This window comes from Trichosurus vulpecula, chromosome 6 (genome assembly GCF_011100635.1).
Source record: "Trichosurus vulpecula isolate mTriVul1 chromosome 6, mTriVul1.pri, whole genome shotgun sequence".
Taxonomy (NCBI): domain Eukaryota; kingdom Metazoa; phylum Chordata; class Mammalia; order Diprotodontia; family Phalangeridae; genus Trichosurus; species Trichosurus vulpecula.
Window position 1 is genome coordinate 65,533,476 of NC_050578.1, and position 17,189 is coordinate 65,550,664.

Genomic DNA, 17,189 nt, shown 5'->3' on the forward strand with positions numbered 1-17,189 from the left:
GAGATCATGAATCTCGCCTTACTGATATATTTCTGCCAAAGGGTTGAGGTCTCTTCCTTCTCATGACATCTAGAAACTCATCATCCTGCAAGACGGAATTGACTTTGAAATTCACACAGTAGCACCAGCACCTTCTGAGGCTCCTTCCTTTCTCTGGTTGGAGAGGGTGGTGGACATCTGGGAAATGCTTCCTGATCCTCCATTTAAGGAGAGCACCCAGGGCATTCACAGCAGCATTGCCCATCCAGCTGCTCTCCTGGGCTTTATGATCTCCAAAACCTCATCATCCTGCAAGATGAACTGAACTCTGTAATTTCTACCTCTTCAGATCACTTTCCACCTGGCTGTAGGACTTTATAATGCACTCTCTTACACCTTGAAAAGCTTTTTGTTTTTAGATTAGATTTAAGATTAGTTCTTTTTAGATTAGATTGTAAACTCCTTGATGGCAGGGACTGTCTTATGCCTTTCTTTGTACCCCCAGCACTTAGCACAGCATCTGAAACATTGTAGGCCCCTCATAAATGTTTATTGATCCTGACTTGAAGCCGCAGTTATCTGCGACACATCATTTTTGGCGAGTTTGCAAGCCCTTGCATTCATCAATCTATTATTCTCCTAGGATTGCTAAGAGGCTGGTCTGTTTATTTGTTCATTGGTCTGTCTGTCTCTTTCTCTATCTCCCCTTCCCTTCTTCTGTCTACCATTTTTTCCTCTTTGTCTTGTTTTCTTCTCTGTGGTTTGATATTTGGAGCCGCTAAGCTTTGTGACTTCTGCAAGTAACATGTAAAAAATGTTTGCATATTTATAATTGATCTCTGTTGTCAATGCAGTAAAACCCTATGTGTCTGCATTTTTTGACTGAGTGTTAAGGAGGTAGATTTTCAATTTATAGATGCTATTTTTGCTATGATTAATATATTTGTTTCAGAAAGCTTCCCAGAAATTCCAGTTGCATTCTCATTCTGTTTAATTCATAAACATCCTTTGTCTCATAAAGAAATTCGCATGTTTCATTTACACCCCTCTAGGCCAACTGCAGTGGATCCTAAGGGTTTGGGAAGGACTGAATTTGGGAGCAGAAGAATCCTCTCTTCTCAAACTCACCAATGCTGGTCACACCACCTCAGTGTTCAGACTGTATTCTTTGAAACTCATGAAATTTAACAAAACAAAATAAATACCCATACATCATTGGAAGCAGAATTTCTTGACAATTAAATTATGTACACTTTTTTTTAAAAAGTAATAGAAAATAGGACATCTCCCTGCATTTTGCATCCTAGATGGTTGCCTATTTTCAGAATCATGTGCTTCTGAGTCTGAAAACTACCTGTGTTGCTGCAGTCACAATCCCAGTTGCTGTTTGGGATTCAAGCTGTTCTATTGACCTTCTGGGAATCCACATAGCGGGACCACTGAGTCAGATGTCTAGTCATAAAACACTTACTTGCTTTTGAAAATATTTTGGATGTTGCCACATAGTTGGAGGAGCCAAAAAATAATTTTTAACAAGATACTTAAATCTGGGCTTCTTAAAGTCTTATTTAGTGCCTTTGACACTGGTCTTTGCGACATAGAGCTTGATGACTCAAAATTGGTTCAAGAATCCAACGTGATGCTCTAAGTCAGAGAACAAATACCACAAGACTTACCCAATAATTCATATGAAGAAAAAAACACAAGTAGGGATTGTTCTCAAAAGCTTGGGAAGGAAATGGAGACTTAGTCACTGGCCATTTCAGAGGCCACGTCTGAGTTAAATTACTGATGCATCGAGCAAAGTCTATTTTCCATCATACTGCCCCATCTTTCCTATTGCTGTCAAATTAATTATTTTCACTCAAAGTTATTTAATGCCCTTTCCTTGCTTAAAACACTTCAGTGTTTTCCTATATATAGTCCAAAGAATTAAGTCCAAGGTCCTTAGGCTGGCATTCAAAGTCCTTCACAATATCATCCAACTTACCTTTCCAGTCTTGTCTTACTCTACTCCCCTTCATTTACAGTATACTTTAACCAAATGGGCCATTCAATATTTATTACATACTGCCTCTGTATATAATTCACCTTTTTGCACACTTTCCCCCATGAATAGAATGCCTGTCCCCAAATCCTCCTCATCTTCAAATGCCATCTCATCCAAGAAGCCTTCCCTGATATCAAAACAGTGTTCCCTCCTTCTTTCCAATTTCCATTGCAAAGTTTCCTTCTTTTAGCCTTAGATGGCATTTTTTTCCTCTTTTATACACTTACCACATATCATTCTGTATTATGTTTGTGTGTATGTGTGGGTCATAACTACCTAGTAAACTGTAGGCTCCCCAAGACTGAGATGGTATCTTTTTGCCCTCTTAAGTGCTTAGTGTCATATTCATAAAGTCATAGAGTCATAGCATCATAGATTTAAGGCTGTAAGGGACATCCTCCATCTAGATGAGGAAATTGAGGTTCACATAGCTAATAAGTGTCGCCAGGTCTTCCTGACTCTACACTCTATGCCCACTCCTCTTTCCACTCACTGTGTAACCTAGCCATTTTGTACATGGTAGCTGCTAGCTATGTTTGCTGAAGTGAGTTGGTAGTCTAGGTATTTATTATCTACCTTGAATTACACTTATTTATATGTATGTCTTCATTCCCTTACTAGATTGTAAGATGTTTGAAGAAATGGACCATATCTCATTCATCTTTATATCAACTATCTCTATTAGCACAGAACCAGGAAAGAATGAAGAAATTTAAAAAAAATTACTAAGCATTTGCCATGTTCCAGGAACTATGGGAGATACAAATACAAAAATGAGATAGTCCTAACCTTCAAGTTTCTTATTCTAATGGGGACAGACAAAACAGAGAGGAAGGGGGGAAAAGGAAAAGTACCTATATGTACAAAAATGTTTATAGGAGCTCTTTATGATGGCAAAGAATTGGAAATTGAGGGGATGTCCTTCAATTGGGGAATGGTTAAACAAGTTCTTATATATGATTGTGATGGAATACTATGATGAGCAAGATGCTTTCAGAAAAAAAAAAAACAACTAGGAAGACTTATATGAACTGATGCAAAGTGAAATTAGTAGGACCAGGGGAACATTGTACATGGTTAATAGCGAAATTGATCAACTGTGAGAGACTTAGCTATTTTCAGTAATCCAATTATCCAAGGCAATTCTGAAGGACTTATGATGATAAATGCTGTCCACCTCCAGAGAAAGAACTGATGGAGTCTGAATGTAGATCAAAGTATGCTTTTTTAACTTTCTTTATTTTTTTGTTTTGTATTGTGTTTTTTTTTTTGGTCTGCATTTTCTTTTGCAACATGGTAAACACGGAAATATTTTTCATCACTGTACATATATAATCTATATCAATTTGCTTGCCTTCTCAGGGAAGGGGGAAGGGGAGGGTGGGAGAGAATTTGGAACTCAAAATTTTAAAAGGCAAATGTTAAAATTGGTTTTACATGTAATTGGAAAAAAAACAAAATATTAAAAAATAAGAGAGGAGTGGTCAGAACAAAGGCAGCTTCGGTTTGGGGAGTTACTCTGGGCATTGACATCACAGAGTAATCAATTGTCACCCACTTTCTAGAAGTAATGGTAGCATTTGATTACTCTTTTCAGATGAAATCAAGTCAATGAGTATTATTAAATGTCTACTCTGTGTCAAATACTGTTGTAAGTGTTGGTGACAAATACAAAGGAAAAAATAAAAGAGTCTCTGCCCTCAAGAAGCTCAGAATCTAATGCAAGAATGCTATAAACCGGGGTAGCTAAGTGGTACAGTGAGTAGAGCACTGGCCCTGAAGTCAGGACAACTTGAGTTCAAATCCGGACTCAGACACTTGATACACTTACTAGCTGTATGACTTTGGGCAAGTCACTTAACCCCAATTGCCCTGCATTTCACCCTCTAAAAATAAAAAAAAATAATGCTGCAAGCCAGAAAGGGAGGGAAGGAGCAAGGAGAAGGGTGTGTGGTGTCTGTACATAGCGACAGCATGGATAGGAAGATGCTTGGGATGAATGGAGAAGGGTAGCTGTAGTGGGTTAGGTAGGTATATACTTATTTTCTCACCAAGGTAGGCCATTGATAAAGTTTCCCCTTCATCCCTATGTGCCAGATTAATGTTTGTTGAGTGAAAGAATAAACATATGTTTGGGGCCCACTTTCTTGCTCCTTCCTGGATATACAGTACTCACACCTCTTCATTAGAGTAACTGGTTTCCCTATCAATGCCCTTTGGTCAACATCCCCATCAATTAATTTTAATTTCACCCTCGGCTCCTTCTGTCTGACCATTTCTTTGATTCACTCCTACGCTAGTGCTGACACCAAGCCTGTGACAGCCATTCTCTGAGGGTTCTTAACTACATCTTTTATTTTACTTTCCCACTGTTGAATGTTGACATTGCTTCCACCTGCTGTTACTTCCACTTTACGGCCTGGTCAGATAAATTCTACTTTCCCTTTATGATATGAAAAATGGGATGCCCTATAGGGTTTCTGCCAAAGGAGTAATTTGGCTGGGATTTTTGAGAGCCCCTAATTTACTGCTGAGCTTCTGACTTGACAAATAAGGCTGGACACAGTAGTCATTTATTCTCTCCCATTAAAATGTTGCTGAAAGGGCTGTTTTCTGGGCAGGTGCCACCCAGGCTGCAGAGAAGGCTTGTGCTCATCTTCTCTCTGCTGGTCTGGTTCTGACAGCACCAGGGACAAAGTGTTATCATCAAAGAGCATAGGGCAATGGGATGGTTGTGTGGTGAGGTGATGTGGATAGATAGGGACAAAGACAAGGGAGAGGAATGTCTCTTTTAGTGCTCCATTGGCAATTATGTTAAACAGATGTCTTGTCTCCTGCTTTGCTAGTTGGTCTGTCTCCACAGCAACAGGAACTAGGCCAGTAGCTGGCTACTTTCAGCTCACTTTTTTAGAAGGCCTGTTGGGTTCAGTCATGGTTTGTGCTCTTGATAACGAGCTACAGATTCAGAAACCAGGATCTATACATGTACTAAGTTAGTGGACTGAGGCATACATCTTTGTAAAATTGAGTTAGGAAGACACCTCAAGGGAAACAAAAATTTTTTGTGTGTTTACCCTCAATACATGTCAAATACAATTCATTCCATTTGAAATCCTAAGAGGAACTCCGAGATCAGCAACCATCTATCAGCAACGAAAGCTTGCCATGGATAAAAGTAGTTTATGCTGAGAATATGCCACTTCACAAGAACTTTTGACCAGCCTGTTCTGCTATATTACATGGTGGCCCATGCTACAATAAATAAAACTGACATTTTAAGATATTGGTCTTCCATAAATCATTCCTTGTTCCCAGTAAGAGCACTTCTTAGTTTAGATTACTAATGTATGGGAACATATAACTGAGAGACACTTGGGTGTTATGGATAGGGAACTGGCCTCAGAGTCAGGAAGATGTAGGTTCCAGTAGCACCTTTGACACGATATTGGTTGTGTGATCAGGGCAAGTCACTCAACCTCTCAGTGCCTCAAGCAACCCTGTAGGGTGGTAAGTTGCTAAACTAGTGCTGTTCATTATTATCACCAAGACCTCCTTCACTGACAATTCCCTATACTAATGAACTCACAGGAGGAGACCAAAAGAAAAAAAAAATAAAAGTTATGGTGACAATTAGAGCAAACAATAAATACGTGCATCCTTATTAAAAATTAATAAATATAGAAATAAAGTATTTAATAATTAAATGAACAATAATTAATTGAAATTATTTATAATTAATCAATTTAATTAATTAAAATAAATATCTTTCTTGGCTGCAAATAAGAGTGACAGTGTGCACGAACCACATTTTATGCATTTGGATACACCAAGGATTCAGCTATTTACTGGACTAAATTTTGGATTTAATCACACAATAGTTGAATTTGAGAATATGAAAGGACCTCAGCATGCAGCCATTTTAACCCAGATGAGAAAGAAATTCCCACTAATGATCCCCTAGACATATGGTCATCCAGACTCTGCTCAAAGACATCTCAAGGGAGCCCATTCTCCTTTTGGAAAGGCTAATGAATAGGAAGGTTTTCCCAATGTCAAGTTGAATTCTTCCTTCATATCAGCCTTTCCAATCTCTGAACAAAGCTTTCATGTTCTCCTTAAGATTTTTCTCTCCAGGTGAAAAATCCTCACTTCCTTCAAATAATACTCATTTGATGTGGATTCAAGACTCTTTTCTATCTGAGTTACTTTCCTCTGGATACTGTCTAGCTCAGGGGTGGGGAATCTGCAGCCTCAAGGCCACATGTGGCCCTCTAGGTCCTCAAGTGCAACCCTTTGGCTGAAGGAAACAGGTTCCCCACCCCTGGTCTAGCATATCAATGCCCTTTTTAAACTACACAGTTTTTCAAATAAGGCTGGGTGAAGGCAGAACAGTGCTTCTATCGCCTTCCTACTCCTGGACTTCATCTTTCTTTTTGCAGCCCCAAGTCACACCGTTTACTCATTGAACTTACAGCCCATTAAACTCCCTGTCCCCTAGATCTTTTTCAGAACAATTCCTGGGTAAGCATACAACCTCCCTGACATTGTAACTTGTGAAGGTTATCTATTTATTTATTTACTTATCTGTTTTTTATTTAGTACCCAATTGTAAGATTTTACATGTATTCCTACTGAATTTCATCCTCCTTTCTTGTTAGTCATGTCTGACTCTTCATGAGCAGATCTGAGGTTTTCTTGAAAAAGTTACCAGAGCAGCTTGCCATTTCCTTCTCCAGCTCATTTTATGTATGAGGGAACAGAGGCAAATAGGGCTAAGTGATTTGCCTAAGGTCACACAGCTAGTAACTGTCTAAGGCCAGATTTGAACTCAGCTGAGTCTTCCTGACTTCAGGTCCATCATTCTATCCACTGTGCTACCTAGCTGCCCTTTCATTCTCCTAGATTCAACCAAATGTTCTAGCCTCTCCCTGTTACCTCCAGGACCAAATCTAAAGCACTCTCACTGGCATTAAGGTTGTTCACAATGTTTGCATTTCCTACCTTTGCCATCTTCTAACACTGGACTCCCCTCTAGGAATTATAGGATCTTGCTATACTGGACTATTTGCTCTTTTTCTCACATGAGATCTTTTGTCTCTGTGTCTTTGCCCTTTTGCCCCATACCTAGAATGCCCTTCCTTCCCATTTCTGAATTTTGACATTCCTGGCTTTTTTTCAAGGTTCAGTTCGAATACCATCTTCTGCAGAAGACTTTTTCCCATCCCCTCCCCACCTCACTAGTTCCTTCCCCTCCAAATTACCTTTCTTTTATCTTTTATGTGTCTTGTATGAATAGAAATACTTACCTGTTCTCTCCTTCATTTGTATGTAAAGTCTTTGTATCCCTAGAATTTAGCATGGTACTTGGCATGTAGTAGGTATTTAATTAATTTATTTGTTAATTTATTATATCATTTGCAAATTTGATGATCATGCAATCTATGTCACTGATAAAAATGTCAAATAGCACAGGGCCAAGAGCAGATCTCTAGGGTACTCCACTGAAGACTTTCTAATATGTTGACATTGAACTGTTAACAACTAATCTTTTGTAATTCTGAATCAATCAAATTTACTCTCATCTAGTCCACATCTGTTCATCTTCTTGATAAGAATAGTGTAACACAAGTCCCAAATCCCATTGCTAAGGGCCCCTCTCCTCCTTGGTAGATATCAAGACCCTGCTCCTAAAAGACAAGTAGGGTAGAGTTGGCAGAGTTTGGAGAAGAGAGCTCTATTATTTTCAGGCACTTCTGGATTCTGTGTTTGAGAGAGAAGATGGAAAATGCCAAATCCACTTTAGATTGCTGAAGGTAGGAAGCAGCCAACTGAAATTTGCTAGCAGTCTCTACCATGACCTTTTTCTTGCTTGCTACAATAGAGATTTGAAGACTTTCCCTTTGGGTAGGATGTAGGATTGTCTCTCCAGGTTAAGCTAAGTCATCTTACTCCTAATGGGAGAAGTCCTTTACTCTGTATTGTCTACATATAGTCTTCTATGCCTACTTGCTCTGATTTCTGTTTTTCTATCAACTTTGGTAAATAGGGCTTCTTTACTATCAGCTATGTGCATGTTCATTGTGTTTGGTCGTAAGGAAATCAAGCTTTAGATATAAACACATTTCCCCACTAATGAAAAATGATCAGAAGTTTAGCTTGAACTTGAAAATCACATTCCCTAGATTGATATTATTTAAGGGAGGAGAAAAATAGAATTTTAGCCTACTAACCCTTCCTCTGAGGAGGTCAGAGTGGTAGCCTCTCACCTCCTATTCCTGCTTTTCCTCCTGACGGGAATTAAAGTCTCCATTGCACAAGGGTAAAGTGAGAAGAGGCTAGGGATTTGAGCCACACAATGATATCTTCATGCTACATCTGGGGAGGAGGGATTCTTACTCCAATAATATGAGATGCTTCATCCAAAGCTTTGCTAAAATCAAGGTTAAACTCCCACAATATTTCCTTCTTCTATAACTTTCATCATCCTGTTAGAAAAAAAAATAAGAAAAAAAGAAATGAACCATGATCTGTTCTTGATGAAGCCAGGATGGCTCTTTGTAATCATTCCTTCTCTTTGTAGATATTCACCAATAATCTCTTTAATGACCTATTCCAGAATTTTCTCAGCAATTGAAGTCAAGCTTGATGGACTAGAATTTGCTGACTCTGCTTCTCTTTCCTTTTTCTCCTTTTCCAATCTTAGGGTACTTCTCCCATTTCCAGTTCTATTTTGAATATCACTGACAGTAGCTCACTGGCTACTTCTGCCAGTTCTTTCAGTGCCAAAGACATATTTTACCTGAGCCTTCATGATCTTAATTCATCAAAGAAAACTTGGTTCCCTCTTACTATCACCTTACCCTGGAATTACATTCCCATTAGTCATTTTCTTTCTGTCAAATCAAGTCATTGTCCATGGCCAAGGAAATATAAGCAAAATATTAATTGAACCACTGTCACCTTTTTTTTCCAGTCATCATCCCTTCCACCCCAAACCAAGGTCTAATCCCTTCTTTGATCTTTCTTTTTCTCTCAATATAGCTAAAAACCCTAAACAAATTAGTGAAAACCCAAAACAACCACCATTCTTTTTATCCTTGGCTTCTCTCAATGTCTTCAGTTTGTTGAGAGTTTCAATAGTCCTAAAACTATTTCTATAGGATTATGTCATACTCTTAAATTCTTCCCCAGTTACGTGGCCTTGTTGTTGTTCAGTCATTTTCAGTCATGTCCCACTCTTCAGACCCCATTTGGGGTTTTCTTGGCAAAGATACTGGAATGGTTTGCCCTTCCATTTTCCAGCTCATTGTACGGATGAAGCAACTGAGGCACAAACAGGATTAAGTGACCTGCCATTTGAACTCAGGAAGATGAGTCTTCCTGATTCCAGGCCCAGCACTCTATGCACTACTGCCATCTAGTAGTAAAGCTCTTTACAAACCCTAAGTTGCTGTGTAAGTGCTAGGCATCATCATCATCATCATCTTCATCGTCACCATACACCAACATAAGCCTATCTACAGCCCAAATGCATTTTATTTACCTCAAGTCACCCAAAGGAGGCTCAACATTTACAAATAAAGTGCATGTTGCCAAAGGTGCAGACAAAATATTTTATGATATAGAAAGGAGCGATGATTTTACTGTTGTAACCCCAAGCAAAGATCAATAAATTAAACACTAAACATCAATTAAATGCCTATTCTGTGATCTGCACTAGGGACAAAAAGACGAAAAAAATGGAGTCCCTGCCCTTGCTAAGGAGCTTACATTCCCTCTGGGGACACAGCATATATACATACATAAACAAGTATATACAAAATGTATGCAAAAATTAAGGCTGGTAAAGGAAACAAAAGATAATTCCCCCATAGTGCATCAGCATTAAAATTGAACAATCAAGATACATTTCTTTTAAAAGAGAAAGGGAGAATTAGGAAGTAGACAAGAACCCATCTCTAAAAATGGCACTGTTCAAAATGTAATTTTATGTAGTATTCACCTTTAATAGGCAACCCTCTAGCACTTTTGCATTCAATTTCTTCTTAGTGCTGAATTTCAGATCATGTCTTTTAAATATCTTAGAAAACCAAGGAAGTGTACATGTTTCTGGATTGCTTTCATTTCCAGGTCTAGATTTCTTCGTACTGCTGTTAACAATAGCACTTTAAGATGTGCAAAGCATTGCACGCATGTTATCACATTTGTTCCTCACAACTACCCTGGGAGGTGAGTGCTATTTATCCCCATTTTAAGGTTAAGGAAATTGGGGATGAGGGATGAAAAGGAAAAAATAATAAATTCTTGTTAATAACTTAACATACACAGAAGAAAACAAATGGAACTGAAAAGGAAGCACAAACAGGGCAATAACGTGTATACGTATATTGTTTATTCTTTGTTTTTGCAGAGGACCAATGACATCACAAGGTGAAATCTTAATTCATGCATGAATTGGATTTAAGTGATACAGAGTTGCACAAAATCATCAGCCTCACTCTCTCTCCTAGAGTCAGTGAAGTCCAATGGCAAGACAAAAGTCAGGACAATTGGCAACGGCCCATGATGCAGTGGATTTTCAATGTCTGACCAAGCTCTAAACACTCCACAAGAGCTGCTTCAGCCAACTTCATAGCTGAAGGAACAAATTGTTCTCATCTGCCTATTCCACTGGGTGAAGTCTTCACATGCTTGGGGTGGACATGTCCCTAATTCACCAACAGGTTTGAGGACTGTTGGTTACCCTCAGTCTGGTATAGCCCATCTTCTGAGATGGTTTTTCGGAGTGTGGCCTCTATGCTACAGCTTCTTGGAGCCACAGATGAGAATTGAGTACCAGGTAGAAACCAAAGGTGGATGAGCATCCCTGAAAAGGTCTTGGCAAGCCCCCACACCAGAGGCATTAGTCCCCCCTGAATAGTGCATATACACATATGCATACATGCATACATGCATGAATATATGCATACATGTATATATACACACATATGTATATAAAGCACACATACATACTATATTGACAGAATATGTGTGTGTGTACACACACACACACACAAATACACATATATTTAAGCAAAATAGTATGATATGGAGAATTACAGATTCACATACTATACTTTTTGTTCTGCAGTATCTATGGAAATGTTCTTGTTAGATGTTAAAGTTCAGGATAAGAAAAGATAAAATTTAAATTTAATTAAAAAAAAGATTTCTTTGCTCAGGGAGGATGGGATCTAGAATCTGTGAGTTGAGCTCAGAATTAAATTGCTTGAATCCAGAGGTCTAATCTCCTACAAGAAGAAAAAAAAGTATAAAAAACCCTCAAAAAATTTAAGCTGAAGAGTGAATTTCTTTAAAACAGAAATAATCACATCTCTATTTAAGGTTTCGGGGCACATCATTTCCATAATCAAAGTCTCAGCATGACTCCTGTCCTTCATTATTACACACACATAACATTCTCTGCTTAGAATGTTCCTATCCTCAGTTCCCTGGGAAAAGTAACAACCTTCACAAATAAAAATGTTAAATACAAAAGACACACAGCTGAGACCTAAGCCAACTTATGAATATAAGGGGCAGATTCAGTTCCTTTACAATGAGGGTAGCTTAATTGGCCTCCTCAATAACATCAACAGCAGGCCAGTGGGTGAAGGGTATAGATGCCATAGGGTTATAGAGAATAAAGCTTTTTCTTCTCTGAAAGGGGGTTCTTTCCTGAAGGCTGAGGCCTTTGAGTAAAGAATGCCAAGAATCAACTTCTACTAGCACCAGTAGAAATTTATAATAGCTTGCTACTTCAAAATATCTGTAATCTACTCCTACCTACCAGAGGAATCCTAATCGAACCGTGTTTCATCCTGTGTGTCTCATGTCCATGTACCAGCATGAACGGCAACATGCTCCAATGGAAAGAAAACTGATTGGGGAGACCCTAGTCATGAGCCACAGTCTAAGCTTTAAATTAATTGTCTCTAGGGTGCTGGGGTAGGGGTTTAATGAGCCAAGACATGTGAGAAAAGAAATCCTAGCCCCTCTCTAATTAGAGGCTAGCTCCCCACCCCTAGGACAGGACCCATTTAGACCATACACTCACATCCAGAATAGACTGGCTTATTAGTGGAGAAAGGAGGGAAGCACAGTGCCTCAGCACTCTGCCGCAATGTCAGTTGCTTAATGTTAGACAAGTAACTAGACAGGATTTCTAGAGAGCAGCAAAAATTATCTTACTCCTCCTCTCCTACTCTTTAATCTCTCTCAATGCACATATCACACAGATTGCACCAAAGGCTTGGTTGCTCTCTGAAGTCATCCAGCTCTGTACAGGAGTCCCACAGAATCCCAGAGGTGAAAAGGTCCCAGAGACGATCCAGTTCCTGCTCTCAAGTGAAGCCCTGACCTCCTGTAGAACATACCCTTGAAAGTGAAGATCCAACCTCTTCTTGACCATCTCCAGTGACAAAAACTATACCATCTCCTTAGGCAGTCTGTTCTATTTATCGAAAGCTAGAATTGCCCATATAAAGAATTCACTTCAGACAACTGTAAGGTAAACAAAGCACTTTCCTCACAAAATACCTCTAAAGCAGGTCATGTTATCATTGGTCTTCCCTAGTCCTGGTCTCAACTCCATCTTTCTGAAAGTGACCAAACTAATATTCCTAAAGCACAAATGCGACTGCAATACCCTCCTACCAAGAAAGTTCCAGTGGTTCTGTATCATCTCCAGGACAAAATATAAATCCCAATATCTGACTTTTAAAACCTGTAGAATTATACCCCTAGCTTATTGAACAGTACTCATTGTCATATACTTGAGATAACCTTGTCTGCTGGCTATTCTCTGAGCTTTACCCTTCAAATTGTGAGCTCCTTAAGAGCAGAGACTACTTTTTACCTTTCTCTGTAATCCCAGCAGCAGTTGTTATTTGTTGTAGGCTCTTAATAAATATGTGTTGTTTTGCCTTGACCCTATTTTCAGCATCCCATCTCCTGTCTCCATGAATCTGCATAAACAGTTCCCGACTCTTGCAATGCCTCACCTCCTCAGCTTGATTCGATCTTTGTTCAAATACTAGACATAGTATTTGTATACATACGTATACATATTTGTAGACATATGTATACAAAAACATATATTGTATTGAATTATCTATATGAATATTGTTTTCCTCCAACAGAACATTATCTCTTCCAGGGCAGAGCCTATTTCATTTTAATCTTTTTATCCCCAATGTCTAACATATTAGTATTTTGTTTTTGCTTAGATTCTCTAAAGACAGACACTGACCCAGGCCATAAACCTAGGGCAGAAAAAAAACAAACAAACCAAAAACCTAAAATTCTTTCCTTTTGTTGCAACTTGAGGATTCTCCTTCTTATCAACAATCCTGATGGGTCTACTCTAGACACTCTGAAAAGATGAATATTTGAGCTCTTCAGCAAAGCTTAGGAACAGATGGAATTTAATCATCAAAAACATCAGTTCTTGCATTGGTATTACAAAATCAGAAGAACAGGATAGGAAAAGCCTGTATAAAATGCCATTCGTGTGAAAAAGGCAAGGGTTTTTTTTTTAAAGAGGACTAGAGCTCAATATAGATCAATAAAGAATGTGATGGAAGAAATACCTAATGAGAGCTTAGATTACATGATTAAGGTATAGTGTGTGAGATAAGGGAAGTCACAATTCCCGGGTATCTGCCTTTGCTTTTGTTAGATCACTTATGGAGTATTGTGTGCAATTCTGAGTACTACATTTTAGAAAGGATGTCAATAAGCTGAAGCACTTCCAGGATAGTAGGAGTAGGAACAGAGCTGTCATCAGAGATATTTATTAGTAAGGAAGCAGCATGTAATACCCCTCAAAGGTTATAGGGCTACGGCTTTAGGTCTTTCTGGCAGATGTTTATGGATGCTGCTGTCCATGTCCATGTCATCTTTATTTCAGCACCCAGTGCAAGATTCTGATTACTCCATCAGTTACATCTCTGGTGAGAGGATTTAGGAGCACAGGGACTGTGGTATTTAAAAAGGCTCAAGAAACATCATTTCTGGGTAATTTAATCATTTTATTACTAAAACCAGGATTTTAATAAAAGGACGGTCATTTGGCCATCTCTCTTAGATCAAAGGCAATCACGGTGGGCTGGTTCAAGGCTTATATATTCTTTTAGAAGAGGAGTGTTCAAGAAGGATGGCAATCAACTCTGGTTAACAATTAATGAGTGAATGAATATTACAATGAAGGGGCTAGACCCAAACCTTGATTAGGTCATTAGTTCTTCTGTCCCCCTACCCCCAAGACTTGGGCAATTTATTCAAAGAATTTATGTCCCACCAAAGCCTGAGTGGAACACAATAGCTTCCCTACCTGGGTGGGATATGAAAGAGAAAGTTAGTCCAATCCCCTTACTAGCAATGTCCTTCCAGGGACTGAACTTTTAAAATCAAGACTTTAGCAAAAGGGGCAGGGGACCTCTGGATCTCCCCAAATCATTGTTTATTAACTGTTTATCTCAGGATCCTTTTGTGAGAAGGAATAATAATCTAAACTGGTCCAGCAGTAGTTCTGAAGCATCATATAACCTAGAAATAATTTATTAATAGCTAACCAGAGTTCTAAAACCAATTTTCCCTTAGCAGCAATGTTGCATAGAAGGTATCTCACAGTGATATTTAGTATCTCCTGGTTATGCCTAAAAGGGGAAAAAATTATAACACCCTAGCATGAGAAATTTCAGGTACTTACTGTGCTCTGGAATTCATTTTCCTAATCTATTATTTGGGAATAATTGCTGCTCCCCTACTCCTCCTCCTAGGGAACTGTAGGCAGATTTACATAAGGAGATTGAGTATTTCTATGTCTTTCAATTTTATAGCTCAATACCACTCAAAGGAGATAAGCTACTTAAGTGATCCATGCAAAAGGCATGTTTGGAAAATCAGAAGCCCTTTCCATTGTCAATGTCATCTCCAGGGTGAGAACTAAAAGTGGGGTGTGTGGGCTTTTGTCAGACTATGCTAGGACACGGATGTATGTTCGTGGCTTAGTTCAGCCTCCAGTTTGTGATGTAAACTCAGGTAAATATGCATCTCATTCTCCCAGAAAATGAAAGATCCTTTCCAACTCTGTGATTCTCTGATCATACCTACTCCTCCCCATCTACAAACCACAAACATATTCTCTGTCTCTCTCTCTCTCTCTCTCTCTCTCTCTCTCTCTCTCTCTCCCTGTCTCTCTCTCTCTTTCTCAAGACACACACACTTTTTTGGGCAAGTTTTAAAAAAATGCAGACATAAAAAAACCTCCTTGCCTTATTTACCTTCTCTTAACTTGCTGCAGTCCCAGGAGAATGAGTTCTTTGCTTCCAGACTTCAACAGCTGGGTTTTATTAGAGGTTACTCAGTGCCTTATCCCAGAGGGCGTCTGAATTTCATTATTGGATACAGCCATCTTTGGAAATGTCTTGCAATTCAATGTGTCAATACCTTGAGGAGGAAGACCTTATGTAAATGTCAGATGTCATTTTCATGAATGATAAACCTTTTCATCGAGAAAAGAAAAAAAACAAAGAAAAATAGATCTCTGCTTAATGAACATATTGAACTGGATCTTTCCCCCAAGAAGCCAAATAACTCTAACACTGGAGAATTATATCGAATGTATGTGACATTTCTCAAACATAAGACTTAGCCCTGGTTATTAGCTGGCCACAAAAAAGGTTTTCATAGCTTTCTAGTTTCTTGTTCTGAGAGTGATTTCTTGGGGCATTTCATTGAGGGAAAAGCTTCTTTAGAGCAGAAAAACAGGAGCCACAGCCTTCAGATCCACCCGAAGGCTGTTTTGAAGCAGGGGCCCTGTATGGTCACATTTTACATTTGGGGAACTTTGATCAGATCCTATTTTAGCATGATACAGTGGGAGGAGATGAACTTAAGAGTCACAGGGATCTGAGTAGGAATCCTGGTTCTGACCCTTACTTATTTGTGTGACTTTTGATAAGCTACATAGCTTCTCTGGGCCTCAATTTCCCTATCTGTAAAATAAGAAGGTTGGATGAGATGGTCGCTTAAGTTGCTTCCAACTTTAGGTACATGATTCTATGATTATGGTTCCCTCACAAGAACCTTGTGAGTCCTTTGGTACAAGTGTTATTTTCCTTGATTTATAGACATTGATAACAATGACTGACATTTATATGTCAGGAACTGTGCTAAGCACTTTACAAATATTTTCTCATTTGATCCTCACAACCATTTTGGGAGGTAGGTGCTATTATTATCCCCATTTTACAGAGGAGGAAATTGAAGCAACAGAGAGGATCAAGTCCAATGCCTCATTTAAAATAAAAGGAAAAGAAGGACCAGAAAGACCATTTAATAAATTAATGAACAAGATTTATTAAGCAGCTACCTAACCTTGAGGAGAAAAATGTACCCATCATACACTTTTCAGTTTAATTTGCCTTATTAAGATTTTTTCCATTGCTTTTTTAAGTTGAGACAATCAGCAAAGCAATACATCAAGCCCTGATTTGTAGCATTTGCTGATTTGTGAAGCATGTACAAGGCACTGTACCAGATGCTGGAGAGATGAAGATTAAAATAGCCCCTGTCCTTAAGGGGTTTATACTTGGGCCTCTATATATCTGTCTGTCTGTCTATATACAAATATGGGGTAATTTGAAAAGAAGAGGAAAGAGCTGAGGAAGTTAAGCAAGCCTTCAGGTAGAAGATGGAACCTGAGCTGAACTTTGGAGGAAGTCAGGGAGGGACTCTAGTAGGTGGCAGTGAGGAAGAGGAGCATTTGGGGCATGGGGATGGGCTATCCAAAGTCATGGCAATGCACTGTGGAGTATTGTGTATGAAGGACAGCAAGAAAGTCCATTTGACTGGAGTGAAGAGTGTGCAAAAGGGAGTAACGAGCAATAATAATAAGTAATGAATAATAATCATCACAACAACCCTGAGAGGTAGGTGCTATTATTATCTCTATTTTACAGATAAGGAAACTGAGTCAACAGAGAGGATCAGCTAGTCAATTAGAAAGAGAGGTTGGAGCCAGATGTTGAAGGACTTCAAAGCTCTAGCAGAAGAGTTTGAATCTGCTCCTAGACTGAGGTTCTTCACCTTTTACGGATGTCTTTTACCTTTTGTC